At 41.0% G+C, this 19,484-nt stretch overlaps 1 protein-coding gene across 12 annotated transcripts in view; it reads left to right on the plus strand.

Annotated features, from left to right (window-relative positions):
• The window catches only part of ANKRD44 (ankyrin repeat domain 44), a 340,062-nt gene that overhangs the window by 62,094 nt on the left and 258,484 nt on the right, over positions 1–19,484 (plus strand). The gene's annotated exons all lie outside the window — the stretch shown is intronic.

A 19,484-nucleotide genomic window follows, 5' to 3' on the forward strand; every position in this document is an offset into this window, starting at 1 on the left:
TTTTTCTTTTAGATTTTATTTATTTATGCATGAGAGACATAGACAGTGGGAGAAGCAGGCTCCCTGCAGGGGAGCCCAATGCGGGACTTGATCCCAGGACCCAGGGATCACGACAGACGCTCAACCACTGAGCCACCCAATAAAAAAATCTTCCTTTTTATTACTCATACTAATATCAGAACTTAGCATATTGGGGGCATACAAAAAATCTTTAAAAACAATAAACACATCTATTTTTTATAAGAAAAAATCTCACTTTCAGTTACTCCTGGTTCTTAGAAGTATTGTAGATCCAAATATTATTTTTCTTTTATCATCTGTAACTTTTTTCAGATGATAAAAGCAATATAGATTCATTACAGAGGATTTGGAAATACAGAGAATTAAAATTACTCATAAACTTCAGTACCCAGAGATAGCTCTATTTAATTTTGATATATTTCTTTCCAGTACAGCGTTTTGTTATGTATACTCTACAAAGCACTCGCAATGGAAGATATGCTGGTAAACAAATGTTCAAGTAGAAAATCTGTCTACTGTGCTCCTCTTGTAGATCCATAATGCATATTGGCAATATTAAAGGCTCTGAGAAGCTCTGCAAGAGATCTTTTTCATTTTCTAATCCGTGTTTCCCAAGCTTATTTGACTACTGAGCCCTTTGTGTGTGTATATGTATATGCATCCATGTGTGAGCGTAATGCCTATTAACATCCTCACATTTAGACGAATTTCTTCTTTGAAGACATTAGATTTTCTGAGCACTGCTCTGGCTATGGGAGAATCCCCTTTAATTTTTCAGGCCTGATCTCTTGGTACACTTCAGATAGAGGACCAAGATTCAGAAAGAAAATTTGCCCTGGAAAGGAGGAGTAATCTTCAAATGTGTGATCAGTGTGGGCTGCATAATAAGATTTTATGCATCTCTAGTCCAAAAGTTAAATTTACTCATGGTCAATAGGATGCTTCTGTGTCTTTGCCAGCTGTGGATTGTATATCTAGGGAAAGTTGATGGGGAGGCCTTTGATCACAGTTTAGCTTGTTGTAGAATTTCCTGACTGCGGAGAGCAGACAATTACTTTCAAGAGAGGATGGGTGTGTTATGGTGGGGGTGGGGTGGGTGGGGAACAGGCCATAAAATTGTGAGATGTGGCTATTAAGTAGTATACCATGCCCTTGGATCTGTCTTTCTGAGATGACTCTTATGCACAGTAAAACATTACCACATGCTGCTGTGGTTAATCAAAAAAACTTACTTCAGAAGTCCTGTAGCTACACTAAATCTAAACTGGGCCTAAAGCACTGTCACCCTCAGATAAAGACTTGCTAGAAGCAAGTGACATAGCATCTTCAGCAGTTTCGTGGAGGTTTCCTTCAAGCTTCCAGCAACTATCACTAGTGTCACTAGATTTCCATCTCGCTTCATATCCAACTCTTCCTCTTGATTCCTGAAATGCCAGGAGCTTGGTGGTTAGTATCTGAACGACTCTTCTTTTTCAAAGATGTCAACATGGTTTGACCTACCTCTTGAATATATATTTCTATGTAAGTTTTCTCCTATAACCAACAATTCAACCATTGGTATTTTCAGGAATGTAAAAACTGTACTGCCCAAAAGGCTTATCAAGGGAGTGTGGTTTGAGAGAGGTGCAGAAAAATGAAAAGCCCTTCATCGGACTGAAAACCCACATAGAAGCCATTTGAGAAGAATCAGACTGGTTGCATTTTTTTAAAAAGATTTAATTATTTATTTTAGAGAGAGAGCATGCACACGGGGGGGGGGGGGGTTAGGAGGTGCAGAAGGAGAGAGCAGGGAGAGAGAATCTCAAGCAGACTCCCTGCTGAGCATGGAGCTCAATCCCATGACCCTGAGATCATGACCTGAGGGGAAATCAAGAGTGGCACGCTTAACCAACTGAGCCATCCAGGGGCACCCTGCATTTGGTTTTTATACAGGTATTAGCCTGGCCACATTTTCCCTTCTTGTTTAGAGTCTGAAATCCACCCAAATATTGAAACTTCCAAAGACAGGTTCCTAAAGGAAGGAAGGTTTGCAGGAGAATTGGGTGAGCATATCAAATGTGAAAATTTGCCTTTTGGAATAGTGTCCAGGTTGCAAAAGTTTTATGAACTTGGGTTTGGAAGATGGACCACAGTGGGGTAATTAGTCTACAGACTGTGCTAAGTGCTCTGCAGGAAGAACACCGGCAGCTACCAGAACCTTACATGGCAGGGGGATGGGAAGGTGCTCCTGGACAGGGGGCTTTTGAACTCAGATCTGAAAGGTGAACTAGATTTCACTAGGTGAAGGGGGTGTTCTAGGGATGTTCTAGGGAAAGGGGTGGTGTGTGCAGAAGCTCCGAGGAGGGAGGAAGATGGTGCATCCTGGTGCCTTCCTAGTGTCCAGTAAACAAGGGAGAGCAGTGTGGGAGCATCAACGGTGCTTACTCAGCAAGGATGTCACTTTTGTCAGGTACTAAGCAGCACCTTCTATCATGAAACTGTTTTAGAGAATCTGATCACTTGATCCCAAATCTGTCACCATATAGAACCGTCAGACCCTTTGCACCTTTGGCAATGAGGCGCCAGGACAGGTAATCAAGCTCTGGGCTTTTCGGGTGGTTCTCTTTTGTGGCTCTTTGCGGATTGTGTGCCAGCTGCTGTGTGCACATTTGTGCAGGTGGCAGGTGTGCACCGGGGAGGCAATGTCGAAGCTTCTGGGGAGGGCCTTAGTGCCGAGAGGGCTTTCCAACGAGCACGCACTTCCCTGGCTAGCAGGCCCGGTTTCTACGGACACGGTGGGAGCAGAGGGGCTGCTGCCCGAGGGGGGGTGAGCCCCCTCTTCTAGGCCGGGCCGCGAGGGCCCCTCTGAGGCTAACGCTGGTGGAAGGAAAAACAGCAGAAGAGTTTGTTTTCCAAACGTGTTTTATTTATAGATGGGCGAGTTCTCAGAAAAGATGATTTAATAATTGATCCTTTCTTTGTTTGGAACAAATACGGTATTTTGTGCCTTTCTTTTAAGCAGAGTAACTAGTACTGAGACCTTCAAGAGTACAGCACTGTCACGAGAACAAAGGTCTATTCTCGGGGAAGAAATAGTACAATCAGCTATTATTCAGGACCCACAGTGGATGGCAAGTGACTTAAAGGAGTCACGTTTGCTCTAAAAACGAGTCTATGCCGCCTCTCATCAGCTCCGGGCTTCGCCAGGCCGCTGCCGGGGCTTCAGGGCACACGCTGTCCCCGTGTCCTTGCCTCCTGGGGAGAGGCCCACGGCAGGGTCTTGCTCCTCCTTGCCTCCCCTCCGGTATTTCTGGATGCTGCTGTGCCTTGGCTGCTGCTGCTGCTTCTTCTTCTTCTTCTTCTTCTTCTTCTTTTAAAATTTACTTCATATTTATTGATTGTTTGCAAACATTCGTTTTTTTATAAATTTATTTTTTATTGGTGTTCAATTTGCCAACATACAGAATAACACCCAGTGCTCACCCCGTCAAGTGCCCCCCTCAGTGCCCGTCACCCAGTCACCCCCACCCCACGCCCACCTCCCCTTCCACCACCCCTAGTTCGTTTCCCAGAGTTAGGAGTCTCTCATGTTCTGTCTCCCTTTCTGATATTTCCCACTCATTCTTTCTCCTTTCCCCTTTATTCCCTTTCACTATTTTTTATATTCCCCAAATGAATGAGACCATATAATGTTTGTCCTTCTCCGATTGACTTACTTCACTCAGCATAATACCCTCCAGTTCCATCCACGTCGAAGCAAATGGTGGGTATTTGTCGTTTCTAATGGCAAAAGAACCTACAGAATGTGCCTTTGCCGCTTCTGGGAGAGTCGAGGCAGAGCAGTAGCCTGGCCTTCCCGTGTCCTTTGCAAACGCGGCCTGGCGTGGGACTGAGGCTCTTTTTCTCAGTAGCTACTGTCAGGCTCCTTCCTTCTTTCCTCCCTGCCTCCTTCCCTCCTTCCCTCCCTCCCGCTCTTCCTCTCTTTCCCTTTCTTTCTTTCTTTGGCACTTTGAAACTTCAGTTGAGACTCTCTTTGCGATCAATTGATCAATGATCAATGCGATCAAACTTTTTAAGCAGCTCCATAAAAGGGTTACATAAGCAACACCTCTCACCATGGAAGAGAAACTACTGGGCCGTGTAGGCCAGACCAAGCCTCGACATTATAGGAATAGGTTAAAACGGGAAATCTGTAATTCCCTCTGCTTTCTGGCCCACGCAAGCATACCTTTCGTATGTTCTCCTGTTGCTTCTTTCTTTGAGTTCAGACTCTGCCGCTGACTAGCTGGGGAGGTGGGTTCAGGATACTGTTGAGCTGGAGTAGATAGTTCGGACACTTGTGAATGCTTTCAAGGAGAAGATCACGTATCTGGTCTTAATTTGGGCAACCTGCACATAGTACATGCTTAGTACTGGTTCTTTACTATTTTTTACTGCATTTATACATAGTCGGCTGTCCGGGGAGGAAAAGTGCCTCAAACTTAAATTCTGATCCCTCCAATAAGGCTTTGCAGCCTGTTTGGCCTGCAGGAGTAGGGTTAGGGGATTCTGGGCATCCTTTAGAGTCCGTATTGAGCCGCCATGTGGCATCTTTCAGGTTTTCAGCTCTTGGAAAGCAGCTCTTCTGCACACCAAGTGTGCAGTTTCACTCAGATTCATTGGTCCAGGTGTCTCTTACAGTCAGAATGTAGTATTTTATGGCTACATGATCAGTTGGCTCCGTGTTTTAAGCCCCCACTGCAGGGCGGAGGCCAGCATTCGGAACGACTTGCTTGGTGTTCCTGCCCCTGAGAGGCCCTCCTAGAGCCCCTATTACCTTGCCTAGAGCACTTACCATTCATTTGCTCACCATCATTTTACATGGCTAGTCCTACCTTGTTAGTTAATTGTTTTATTCATTGGATCCTCATCTCCCCAGCTGTTTTATAGCTTTGGGAAGGCAGAGGTTGGATCTTATACTCCTTTCGATCCCCTCTTAGCACATAGTAGGCAATCAATAAATATTAAATTTGGAAATTCCACATGAATTTTGCTCTTTTAGAAGATTCTAGCAATATCATTCTATTTAGTTCTTTTATAGAGCCCAAGACCATGCTTAACTGGGTAGGTAATTCCCTATGGTGTGTACACACATAGCTCTTTTCTTTGATCTTAGCATTGTTTGTGAATGTGTGAGTATGCTTGTGTGTGCGTGTTTGCTGGCTGAAGTTTGTAATGCTTTGCACAGAAAGCCCCTAGGTAGAGGTCCATTCTCTCCGCGGGTAAAACACAGGACTGACTGAACAAATGCTTTTACCAATGAATAAGGAATGCAGTGGGAAAGATAAAGAGCCTTGAGTGTAAAGTGCTAATGCTCTCTTTAGTCTCTTCTTTAAAGGGTTCTGAATGGAGTTGACACTTTTTCCAAAAAAGAGGCTTCTACTTATCATTGGGTAGAAGAGGATATTAGAAAGAACTTTACTGCAAGTGGATTTCAAGTGAAATTTGGAGAGAGGCAATAAAGTGGAGTCCATGAGCAATTTAACTTTAAAAGTTTAGGGAAGCTTTGTAATTTTGGAACTTAGGAACCACTAAATTTCCATCAAGAGGGTTAAGTAAAGTTTGGGGTATTGACCTAATAGAAACCAGATGCTATTTAAAAAAATGAGGTAGACCAGCATGCATAGCATGGGAATATCTGCAGAAAGTCAGAAAAGCAAGTTATAGAACAATTTGTAAAGCATGATCCCAATAATGTAACGAAACATAACGAGATTGTTGTATTTAGGGACATAAAGTCAATTTGCAGAAAGAAGTCTGGCAGGATGCACAACAGACAGATTGAGGTTGATTACCCCTGGGAGGTAAAGACGGGTAGGATTTTCTAGTTTACTTTGTGGATTTTTGTAATGCTTGAAACTTTTAGATTGAGAATATATTTATATACTATTTGGTATGAAAACATAGAAAGAAGAAAAACAGCTAATTATCCATAGGTGTTGCCCTGGGGTTTCGGCTTTGTGGAGTCCTATGAGAGAAAACGGAAAGAACAATTGAGCAGTGTGCAGTTTGGAATTGTTTAATTGCTTTATGTATGTATGTACGTATGCCAAAGAGGAGTGCGGTTAAACTCGAGTTATTGCTAACCAGTGAGAAACAATGAGAAACTGTGATTGGAAATAGAATATAAGCAGTTTCTTTTCATTCCCTTTGTTCAGTCAGTTTAGAAAGCCGTCAGATATTGGTTGAAGAAAGAAGTGCAACGATTAGTTTAATAATATCATTTATGGAATAATGTTTGTATTTTCTATCAGTTCTACTGTGGTTAGAGACATTCAGGGTCTGAGAGACATATTGATTGTTTCCAGAAAGAAGCTATGACACACACGATAGAGTGCTCTTGCATATTTTATCCCATTGGATCCTGTTAAGAGGAGCACTGGGTGAAGGTGGTCAAGCAGCACTGGCTCTGCTTACATCCCAGAGAAAATCAGTGACATAAATTGAATCATAGAGCTGGTGAGTGACAGGGTCAGGACTTGGATGGAGCCAGGCTCTCTAATCTCAGATTTTGGTCTCTTTCTTCCCAGCACGTCAGTGTACACTCTAGCAGAGTTATTTAGAGTTAGAATGTACTGGGACCGTATTTTGAGCCAGTGAAGCCTCAAATCGTTGAAAAGTGTTGTGAGAAAATATTTGGCTTGAAGGAAAAAGATGAGGGTCAAATAAAATAACAAATATGAAAGAACTTTCTTGAAAAAAACATCTTACACACGTGAGGTAGCATTTCGGTTATTACTGGTATAACACCACGTCCCATTGCTTCTCGGCAGGCTTTGAGAAGTGCCAGAGAGCTCTCTCTCATTTAGATGGGAAAGCTGGTGCGGAGGAAGGGGAGAGGTGAGAACGGAACAGAGCCAGGGAAGGAATTTCTTGAACCCGCTTCCAACTGGAATCAAATGGACTCACTGCCATTAAGAGAAACTTCTTCCTAAGAGGGAGTGGGCCGCATTCCAGACATTAAGGGGCTTATCTTCTCCTCTGTGGACAGGTATTGAATGACAGACATTTTTTAGGATTGGGCCCAGCCCCATGCACACTGTCATTGGAGCTGGGATGGTAGATGCATATATAGGTCTCAGATGAAAGAGAATTTACCATACAGCTGCCCCAAGGGTACAACGTCCTACATCTTTGGATCTGGATGAGGTAATGAAGGCAAGGTTTTGTGCTTCATTACCAGCCTCTAAGATGATGTGCTCCTTTGAGCATTGGGTTTCCCTTCTTATTGTTTTGTTAGGTTTTCAGAATGGGAAGACTTGAGAACCACATTGATAATTCAGGCTCAGATAAATGTATCCCTAAGAAGCATGACTGCTGCCAGTGACTTAGGTCAACGTACATCTGGCTATTTTTGTCAAAATCTGGATGGATTTCCTTCCTCCTAGTGGCAGAAATAATGCTATATTATATCAGACTGTGTATTCTTTTCCTTTTGGGCTCCTTTTGTAGCCTTTCTTTCAGTGGGGTATAGACATTTTCCCGGGCTTCAGCATCCTCCTTTGGATCCTGTGCTTACAGTCAACAGACCAGGAGAGACAAAGTAAAGGACTGGGGGGTCGTTTATAGGGGACGAGGCAAGAAAGTAGCCAGAACTCAGTCAGCTGTCTTCTCTCCTGGTTTGTTGACTGTAAGCTTACAGGATGCAGAACAGGACCCTAAGGCCTTGGAAGATGGAGGTAGAGGCCTGAGACCTTGATAGCTGAGGAGCCCAGCCCTCTCCTGAGCTGTACCAGCCCAGAACATGAGCATGAAATACTCTTACTGGGCCTGACCACCCAGATGTGGGGGATGTTTGGTATAGCAGTTAGTCTTCCTGATTCATATGTTCTCTCCTCTATTGGAAACCTCTCACGTCTTAAAACTGCTTAAGTTACTTCTCTTTGGTTACTCCGGTGACCCACACATCATAACCCAGGATGTCGCCTATGTTAGCAGTACCTATGACACAAATAATTCTATACCCTTCTAGCTCACATGGTTCTCCTTTTCAAAATCTTTTTTTGGAAGAGATGAGTGTTTGGATCTTCCTCTAGCTGCCCTTTGTGACTACTAGGACCCGGTCATGGAATAAGGAGTTTTGATTGCAATCCAAGCAGAAAATTCCTCCTGAATGCTGAGTTCATAGTAGCTTTATTCCCCACAGAGTTAAGATGGTGACATTCTTAAGGCAGAGGAAGAAAGAGGACAGTCAATCCTTTTATTTAATTTTGGCAAGACTATGGGTTATGGTGCTCTGGGGAAATTACAGCCACAGATGTATCAACCTTTTAAAAAATTCTTGGCAGTCTAACCTTTAAGTCATAAACCTAAACACAGAGAGTGCATCCTTGAAGAAAGCTTATGGGCTGGCTACATTTGACACCGACATCCCACCTTCCAAGAATATTTCTTCCAACCTTGCTTGTAGCAAATGCAAGTTCTGTTTATTTTATTCAGTATCTGTTTCCTAGATTTTTGGGGCGTGCTGTGATTTTCAGCATATTAGACAGTTTTATGATGAGCTCAGCCGTCACTATAGTATATAACATTTGCTGCCAAGTTATGGGTAAGCATAAGGGAGTTTCTCTTTTCCAATTGTAGTGATAATGTTGCACCTCTGTTTGGGAGGCAAGGTAGTGAAGAACTTGGCTTCTGGAGCCCTACTGCCTGGGTCTGAACCCCAGTTTAAGGATTTTACCTACTGTGTAACCTTGGGGCAAGTTGCCTAACTTCCCTGTACCTTGTTTTTAGGAACAATAATTGTACCCACTTCATAGAGCCGTTGTGAGAACCAAAGGGGTTAATTTGTATATGGATGTTAGGTACGTTCCTGGCACACTAGGAGTGCTTCATAAATGTTACCCATCAGTATTTACTAAATGCCAAGCTCTGTATTTTCATAGACTTTAATTACATGGTGATCAAAAGGAGAAAGCTATTATTATTTAATTCATTAGGTCTTTAAGCCCTCTCTGTGCTTTTTAAGGACCTAATTAGCCAGCATTTTAAAATCCATTTTGGGGGGAAATTTTCCATTTTTATGTATGCATGGACAGAAAAAAAAGTATGAAATAATATATTCCAAAGTGTTAATAGCGTCATCTCTGGGACGTTTGACTATGGATGATCTTAATTTATTTCAAATTTTCTCATTTGCATTTCCCAAGTCTCTACACGTGAGCCTATATTTCTCATAGCATTTTGTTTTAACTGACCAAAGAACTTAGCTAATATTTTTGACATTTCCAAAGCGAGTGTTATTTGTGTGGTATTTACATGTGATTTATATGAAATTTCACATTAAGTGAATATTGTTTGCTTTAACCTTTTGTGATTTTCTTGCTATGTTTTCTCCATTTGAATAAAAGCACTGATAGGATCATTGACACAAACTGCCACTCAGAGACTTCTAGAATATAGTTGCACAGTCCATGTAACTCAAGTAGCTTTTTTTCCTTTGCCCCTATGTCTGATAATCTTGGTAATCAGCTGGGTTCCTGCCAATCACCCTGATTCAGCTATAGGAGAAAATAGTTATAGGATGTGGAGCTCATACTAAGGGGATTGCTTCCTGCTTTTACCTTGAAAAAGTACACTTACCATCTGGCCCCTAGAGATGAACGTGATTATACCAGTGTCTGAACTGGGAGGGTGATTAACCAGAACCCTCACAGAATACCTGATATTGCTCAAAGCCTGTAAAGAATTGGGCCAGGTCAAAAAGAAATCTCTTGGTGAGAAAGGGAAAATGTGTCCCTTAGAAATACCTCCCGTTCTGTCTGGGACTCAAGTAAAGTAATGACGACCCTCTATGGACAGCTTCCTACTTGACACATCCGATCCCTACAATTCACCACAACCCTGAGAGGCAGGGGAAGCAGTGACAATAACAATAATTGCTTGATAACATTAACCAACAGCTATCATTTGTGAAGCACTTACCATCTCTTTACATGATTATCTCAATCAACATCGTCAAACCTCCAAGAGGACTCGCCACTGTGATCCCCACTGTCTAGATGAGAACACTGAGGCTCGGAGAGGTTACTTGACCGAGCTAAGATTTGACTCCAAGTCTGTGTGACTCCATGGGCGCGGTTGTTCATCTTGCTGAATTATATTGCTGAATTGTTCTATGGTCAAATCTTTTTAGGAATTTAGTACTCCTGAGTGTCTGAAGTTTTTATCTGGTGATAATACATTTCTTTTTATTTCCTTTTTCTTCCTGGGAATACCTACATTTATGTACTTTTTTTTTTTTTTTTTTTTTTGGAGAGAGTGAAAGGTGGGGGAGGGGCAGAAGGAGAGGGAAAGAGAATCTCAAGCTGGCTCCATGGCCAGCACAGAGCCTGAGTTGGGGCTCCATCTCATGACCCCGAGATCGTGACCTGAGCCAACACCCAGAGCCGGAGGCTCAACCGACTAAGCCACCCAGGCGCCCCTATGTACATTTTTTAAAGGATGTTTTTATATAAATTTATCTCTATTTAATTATCTCTTTATTTGGTCTTCGTAATCAGCCCATGGGCCAGTCAGGACAGGTGTTATCCCAGCTTTGCCTCTGAGGAAAATGGAACCCCAAGGAATTGACTTGCCTCAACATATGTGGCCAGTAAGTAGCAGGAACAGGGTGGGAACTGAGGTCTTCCAGCTGCTGGTCCAGTTCTTGTTCAACTCTGCTTGGTTCTGACCCCTCCTTCTTGCAGGTCAACCGTCTTTTTTCTTCCTGCCCTGAGAGGATTGCTTCTTATCGGAACAGAAACAATTTCTTGGTTATTTTTAATAGTTGAGTAAACATGCACATGGGGTCGGGCAGGACAAGTACGAGGACGCGGTACGAGTTTTCATACCTTCAGTTGTGTGTGTCAGGAAGTGGTCGCTAAACCCCAGGTGGGGTAATTGTGCTTGCCCTTTCCAGAGTCTTGGAAAGGCGCCAGTGATGCACTTGGACACCTGGTACTCGAGGAGCTTGGCCCCTTTCCAGCGCCTGCACTGTTTCTGCCATCCCATGTTCAGGTCTCCCCAAGAGCAAAGCTTCAGACCACCCGTCTGCAAATGATTCCTTTTTTAAGAAGTTGCCCTGAAGACATTTCTTTATGTGAAAGTTTTTCTATGGTCCCTATGCTAGAACTTCAATTTATCACCTAATGAGGACTTTTTTAGAAGAAGTTGTTATTTTTCCTTTTAAAAAGAAATATCAGAGGACAAGCATGGTGGAAACAATAAAGAAAACCATTAATAGAATGTGGAGAATTAGATGCTGCTTTCCGGTGAAGACAGCAAGGAAGGATATTTTCCATCCCACAGGGTGACACGGTTGTCCCAACAGCAGCCAACTGCCAGGCAGAAAGGCAAGAGATAGACTGATTTTTGTGTGGCTGGTCTCTGGTAGGTCCAGATTGTGGTCCCTTTTGGACTTAGATTCTGAGATCTAATTTCCTTGTGAGAGATTCGGTTGTGAGAGAAGAAGATAATATAATAGAGAAGAAAGAATCTGAAGACATGGGCCTCTAGGCCCAGTCATGTGACTTAATTACCTGTTTGACTTTACAGATGTCCCTTAACAGCTCTGAGCCTTTGCTTCCTTACCTGTGGAAAGAGGTAGTTGGACCAGATCTGTGGTATCTGAGCCTCACTGTTTATCAGAATCACCAAGGGGACCTTCTAAAAAATACAGGTGCCTGGGCCCCATCCATAGAGATCCTGATTTAATTGGTGTAGGGTGCACTGGACATCAGTATTTTTAAAGGCTCTCCAGGGGGTTCAAATGTGCAGCCTGTTTAGATTGACTCTAAAATCCCCTCTGGTTCTTACAGCCTATTTCAAAGTATATCTAGTTGGTCTTCTACCAAAGGATTTATAAACTACACAATAGCTTACACATGGGCTTACTGTAATGAAGAACACTGATCATATTTGTCTTGGAAAACCCAGAAAAGTTATTGAAGAGCTATTGAATTGATGTTACTGATTTGTAAGATAATTCTCCAGGGGAAGCCATAGAAGATTTCTTCTATGAGACACTGAAGATGCGAGAAAGTCACAGAGTTTAATATAGCCAGGAAGGAGGAATTGTTGGTTTTTGGATAACTGAAAGGTTTTTTGCTTCAGAAGTTTATGCTAGAAAAATTTGTTCATAGTCCTAAAAGAGAATGTTTGGGTTGGAAACTATTTTTAAGGTAAGCACAGTAATTTCTAGTCCACACTACTTTTTTCTTCTTTCCTTTCTCCTTTCTTCCTTCCTTCTCTTTCTCTCTCTCTCTCTTTCCTTCTTTCTTTTCTTTCCCATTCTACTTTTTAACTCCAAAGGGAGAAAATAATATTTTTATAAAGGCCAAATTATTAGGCCTGTTTCCGAGTCAAACCAGTCCTTGCTAAAGCAAATTACCCTTCCTTGAGAAGCTAATTCCTCCAAACCAGATTTGTTTTTAAATGCAACTCACTGGAAAACATAAGATTAATCAAATGTTCTTCTTATGTATTTAGTTGCAAATTATTAACCATATAAAAACTGGGCTGAGTTCTTTTATAGTTTATACTTGGATAGCAAAGGAAAAACTGAGATTGGGGCATAGAATTTGATACCAAAGCTTTCCTCGCAAGTACTTCCTGTTCATGTCTGTGGTTCGTCAGATTCCCAGAGACTGTTATCACTCGACACAAAAGCAGGTCAGAGTAAATCCAAAGCCCAAGGTCATCCCCCTTCCCTCTCTCCCTCCCCACCACACACATAAAAAGCTTTGGCTTTGTAATCCTCTTTTGTGTCCAAAGAATCTTGCCAAGATTCTGAACTGCTGTTTCTTCCGTACAGGAAGCCACCATCCATTTCCATGATAAACTTTACATTTCTTTTGAATTGAGAGCCTATGCACTATAACAATCGTGCACCGGGAGGGTGGACAGTAAATGAGCTCATGCTGCATTGGGTAGGAGTGGGTATCATTAGATAAGAGGTACTTTAGAAACAGTCAGTGTTTCTACTTATTACTAGCCCTTGACTCTTTTTCCTGAAAAGGGAAAGAAAATGGAGTTTGTATTTAAAAATTCTATGAGGCTTTAAAAAAATATTGGATGTTTTAAAGAAAAGCATGGTGAAGAAAACAAAAATGACCCAAATTCATCACGTAGGTGATGAAAGTCTTAGAAACTCAAATGTGAAAAAAAGGGTACAAAAGACTACTCCCTAGATATCTACTTTTAGTAGAGAACTTTATTTTTTTATTTCTAAAATGAGGCTAGAATATTATAAAAATATAATATTTTTGACCATTTATTATGGGCCAGTTTCTGCTCTAACTTTTAATCCAACAACAGTCATTAGAAAGTAAATATTATTATTGTCTTCTCTTTACAGATGAGAAAAGATGCCAACTAATTTATTTGCTAGGGTCTTGGTTAATAATATGCCAGAGAGCTGGGATTTGAACTCAGACAGCCTGACTTTCAAAGTCCAGTTCATAAGCCATTTTTCTGTGCTGCTTGAGTGTTTAGGAGTTAAACTAAAGAAAGTTAAAACAACTTGCTGAGTAAATTAGTTTGCTATGGAAACCATCTTAGGTTTTTGAAGAACATATCTTAAGGCCATCTCCTTATATTCCTTATTCAGATCTACCCTTTGAGATCAGATCAGAAAAGCAGAATTTGGTTTAACAATGAGACCTGAAAGATTATGCGGTTTTTAAAAATTTTTTAATTTTTTATTTTTTTTAAAGATTATGCAGTTTTAATGCTGTTTTAGATTAACATGATTATGCTTACAAGGGGGAAAGTGCCGAGTGTGGCTACAGTTTATTAAAATTGATTTCCCTTAGGCTCTTCTTTATTTTTCAATTATTTATTTATCTTCCCGAGGATCTTTAGGCTATGGTCAAGATCTAAACCATGGAGTGCCACTTCCATCAGAGCAATGATAATGGTGGTGGTGTCTCTTGTACTTTGCCGGATGAGGCCTTGGACTTGATTTGCCTTCTAGAATGAACAATGACTTCGGGGAACAGTTGAAGGGACCAAGATCCTTCTCGAGTTGTTCAACACCTTAGAAGCCAACATTTCATAGATACAGATAGAAAATTATTTTCCTAAATGCATTCTATTACACATGCATCTCCCACTGCTAGGGCTTGCTCACACATTGGTAGAATCATGTATTCATTCGTCAGTCTTTTTCCTATAAATTCTTTTTTTTTTTTTTTTTTTTTTTTTTTTTTTTTGCCATTTAAGAACTTATTTGTTGCATAAGTAAGAAGGGAAAGTACACAAGTAGATCTAACTGTCAGATTTACAAGAATTAAAATCTGAAAGTGACAAATGGTGGGGAAGATGTAGGTACCCAGGAACACTTCCACACTGTTGCTGGGAGCATAGATTGTTATAATCTTCTGGAGAGTAATTTGGAGACCAAGAGTTTGAAGCTATGTACACCTCACAACCCAGTGATTCCACTCTTGGGTTTATACTCCTGTGAAGACCTTGCATCAGAGTATAAGAAAACAAGTGCAAGAGGGCTCATTGCAACATGTCTGTAGTGGAAAACCAAATTGGAAACAAGCCTAACTGAAATGAAGAAATAAATTATAGTATTTTTCACATAATGGAATACCATATGGATATGAAAATGAATTAGCTACAATTACATGCACCAACATAAATAAATCCCTAAGACATAATGTTGAGTGGGAAAGGCAAATTCCAGAAGGAACTTTATATACTATGATTCCATTTGTACAAGACTTTCAAACACTACATTGTTTATACTTATAAACACACCCAGCAAATATCTAAAAACATCTATGGGATTGATAATTATTGATCTCAGGATGGTGGTTTACTGTGGAGCAGAAGGATGAGTAATAGATCTGGGGCTTTCCTTATATCTGTTAATGTTTTGTTTCTTAAACTGGGTGATAGATACATGAGTGTCTCTAATGTTACTGTCTGAACTGTTATATGCTTCAGTTATTTCACAGTTTAATAATAGAAAAGAAAACAACAGTCTTGAAACACTGTTGTAATTTTATCGAAATAACAACAGCAAAATGAATCAGGAATAAGGGAAGGAAATCTGATGGAGTAATAGGACATGACCGCTTTGCTTAGGGAAACCTGTTGAAGGGAAACACAAAGAATGAGCACCAGATGGAAGGGTCAATGCCCTTTCTTTCGTCTTCTCCTGATCTCTTATTTCATGACTTCCATAACCTAGTGAAAGACCACGGAAGAGAAAGTGAAGGAAAGAGGATGTGTCTTTGAACCAGAAGAGAGATCTAAATCTTTCAGAAGAATAGGAACATGAAATGCTTTTTAAAGATACCCAATCCACAGGTGACGGGCATCTTAAGGCTTTTAAATAAACCTTAATCTTTTTTTTTTTTTTAAATTTATTTTTGTTTATTTATGATAGTCACAGAGAGAGAGACAGGCAGAGACACAGGCAGAGGGAGAAGCAGGCTCCATGCACCGGGAGCCCGACGTGGGATTCGATCCCGGGTCTCCAGGATCGCGCCCTGGGCCAAAGGCAGGCGCCAAACCGCTGCGCCACCCAGGGATCCCCATAAACCTTAATCTTGATGAAGGTTTCTGATCCTTGATGAAGGTTTCTGATATTTAGTACTCACCATTCTTGGTAGGGCCTTTGTTCTGTCTCCTGCTTGAGAACTTTCAGCCAAGGCAGAAGTTCTGGAGGCTCCTTTCCTACCATCTTCCTCTTCCTCCTGTGTCTGCTATCAGGGCAGTAATAGGTGCTTTCAAGGAGTAAAGAGAAATAAAAGTGCGAAGCAGATTCTAGTAGGCAACTACAGCAAACTGTGTTAGGATTGACAGCCTAACATTGTCTACCTTAGAAGACCAGCCTCATATTCTAAAACCCTTTATTTATTCTCTGTCTTCTTCTAGGTGGAGCCGAACAATAAAATAAAAGATTGAGTTGGGAAGTATTTTAATATTGAGATTTTAGTATAGGAAGAGATCCTAGATATTCAGTGCAGTGTTCTCATTTTACAGATAGCAAAAGTGAGATTCCAGCATATGACAAGTAGCCTGACCCAGGAGGTAGTAGGGCCAGACTGGAACCACCACTCCCGCCCATCACACCAACAGCTTCCTGCTCTGCCAGCTGTCTCTCTGAGCCCATCTTGCCTTCTAGTCCTTACCTCTGGCTGAATTAACTTAACGTTTCCCCTGTGTTTCCATGTCTAACCCTAGGACTTTTCCAGGTTATCTCCAGTGAGAAGAGACATATTACGTTGTCCTTTTGCTAACGATTTTCTTTTTTTAGATTTTTAATTTTATTTATTCATGAGAGACACAGAGAGAGAGAGGCAGAGACATAGGCAGAGGGAGAAGCAGGCTCCATAAAGGGAGCCTGATGTGGGACTCGATCCCAGGACTCCAGGATCACGACCTGAGCCAAAGCCGATGCTCAACCACTGAGCCACCCAGGCGTCCCTGCTAACGATTTTCAAAGTGAGTGAAGGAAGTCACTGAGGGAGGTGAAGATAAATGCATTTATCCCGAGCCACTTACACTATGCTCCACATCCTTAGGGATGTGAAGGGATGAGAGTTGAAGCGATCTGAGCTATGCTTTCCTTCTTAGGAATGACTTTCCTCTGAAGTAAAAGCTAAAGCAAGGGTTTGAGGTCAGGTGTGCTAGTGAAAGAATAACCAACTATCACATTAAAAAGATTTCCTTGTCTAGCAGTTATGTTTTAAGATAATTCAAAGCATATACATTTAAGAGAGGGATACATTCTCCAAGTTGTTTTTATAAAAACAGCTTTCACGTCATATATCTCAAAAGCAAATGATCAGTTGTATGCTTACCTGTGAGTCAAAATAAAGTGGGTTCCTGAATGTCCATTTAATAAAGACTGTTAGATATCGCCGAAGTGTTAACACTGATTTATATTAACAGGTAAATTTCTAAGGCAGGACTCTCTGAGACTGATTGCTGTGGGCAAACTAAATGCTTTAGCTGGGAGCTGTGCTTGTAATCCCTTTTTTCTTTTTCCCCAGAAGTATCAGCCTGACACAGCAATTAATTGAAGCATCCATCTTCCAACTGTGGAGCCTCTCGGCCAAAGTGAAGGGTATTTGTGATTGAGTCTAGCCACCAAGCAAATTGCCAATGTCTACCCATGACAACTCTTCATCACATTTCTTTCTCTAGGGCATATTCCTTGTCTCAAAATACACACTGGCAATACTTTGATGAGTGGAGAAAAGGGCAGAGAAATAAGAAGAACTCATTATTATAGAGAACCCATTTTCTAGGCTAACAAACATTCCGAGGACGTAATAGTGCCTCATCTAATTCCTTGTTGGATCGTAACACTATAGGATTTATAATAGGATTTATAATAAAATCTTGAGGCATGTTAATGGCAGCAAATTTTATTCCTGGAAGAAATGGGAGTATATGTTATTCAAATTTAAATATATTGTAAAGAAGAAATGAATGCTGTGAGGGAATTAAGGCCAGCTATAAAAAAAAAAAAAAAAAAGGATTCTGTTGTGACAGCTTCCTTTCTCTTTTTTTCTGCATTTAGAAATATTATATACTTTCATTCTTATGTCACTTTTCTAGATTGATTTCAAAGTAACTTATATTGTAGACTTTTCTGATACAAAGAAAGGTGGTCCTAGAATATTCCTTTGTCACTTCGAATAAATTATTTGAATATGTAAGGGAAATATGAAGAGAAGCTCTCTAAAACCTGCTAAAATAAAGGGAATCTTTTCTGCTACCGTTCTCATTCTCTTTTGTTACTTCCTTCCGTATGCTCTAGGGCTTCTCCCTGCCTTAGGAGATTTGTCTGTTTGGCCTGATTTTAATTTCCTCTGTAGGATGTCTTCTTCTCTTGGGAAATGAGATGCAGGCTTCTTTTGTATATTAGTGTTGTCTCCTATTACAAATTTAGAAGCAAAGAATCCTTTTCCAGGTGATCTACTCTACACAGCCATTTGCTTAATTATCCTCTGGTTTTCTCAGATCCTCATTATTCTCAAGAACCTCAAATCAAGGTCTCATTTGTTTTCATAGTGTCATAAATTTTACTTTATTCATTGTTTTAAAGACAGTCCTCCAATCCTTCTTGAACTTCTTGTACTATACTATACATTTATTTGTCAGGATTTTATTGGGTGCAAGTGATAGAAATCCCACTCAAACTAGTTTAAGCAAAAGTGACATTATGTTCTAGAGATGGATGTTGTGTGATGATCACACAACAGTGTGGATAGACTTATCACAGAACTGTATGCTTAAAAAAAGTGAGTTTATGAGCCCCCCCCTCCTAATTCTGGGAAATTTTTCCAAGGGGGCTTCAGGATAGGGCATCTGGATGGCTCAGTCGGTTAAGTGTCTGACTCTTGATTTCAGCTCAGGTCATGATCTCAGGGTTATGAGTTCCAACCCCACATCGGGTTCTGTGCTCAGCACAGAGTCCGCCTAGGATTCTCCGTCTCCCTGTCCTTCTGCCTCTCTCCAATGTCTCTTGTGCTAATCAATCAATCAATCTATCTATCTTTAAGGGGGCTTCAGGAAACTTTCTTTTCTTCTCGGTCTCCTGGATATTCAATATTTGATTCCTAGTCATCCCTTTCTTTCAGCATATAACAGAGATATGTGGGGAGTGGGGAGTGGACTGTGGCATGGGTCGCAGGAGGCTTCATGAAGAAGCTAGCCCTTGAACTGTGGTTATTGGCTTGGGAGCAACAACAACAACAAAAAGAGTTCTCAAAGTAAAGTGGTCAGCTTGAGCAAAGGTGTGAAGATGGGATAATCTAGGGAAATACTTGATTTTGGCTCTTGAATGCCTTGTATGATGTGTGCACAGCAAAAGGGAATGGTATAGCTAAGTTCAACAGGGGTGGCTGGGAATAGCTGGAGTCCCGCTGGTATTTTAGACATCTCTGGAGAATGAAGGGAGGGACATGGGGGATAGTAGCACCTCATAAAGAAGACAGAGACTCCTGCTTTGGGGGATTTGAGGTAGAAGGAGTGTTAAAAGGTGAAGAATCATCTCAGTAAACATTTTCCACTCTCTCTATTCAATGTCTTTCTATCCTTCCATTTACAGGATGGTCTTCCCATCTCTCTGCCATTTTAGAGGACCTCTCCTAAAGTATCCCAAGCAAAGAAGAATCCATCCTGTCCTGGTGTCCTGATCTCAAGAGTTATTCTTTCCTTCCATCTCATTTTAGTGTTTTAATGCTACCTATGAATTTTCTTATTTATAACCTAAGCCCTCATGCTATTGCCAATCTTATTCTATCCATCGATAGGGAGCAGAGGGAACATTTTCATCCAAGAGTGAAGGGCTTTGTTGCTAAATATCTTTTCCTCTGGGGCCAATTACACAAATGTTTTTCTGGAAATTCTGTGGGAGTTGTGTATTCTGAGCTGAACCACAGACTTTTTAGATCTGGAAAGGACCTAAAAGAACTGAAAATAAAAAACAAAAA

Source organism: Canis aureus, chromosome 36, assembly GCF_053574225.1.
Source record: "Canis aureus isolate CA01 chromosome 36, VMU_Caureus_v.1.0, whole genome shotgun sequence".
Classification (NCBI taxonomy): Eukaryota; Metazoa; Chordata; class Mammalia; order Carnivora; family Canidae; genus Canis; species Canis aureus.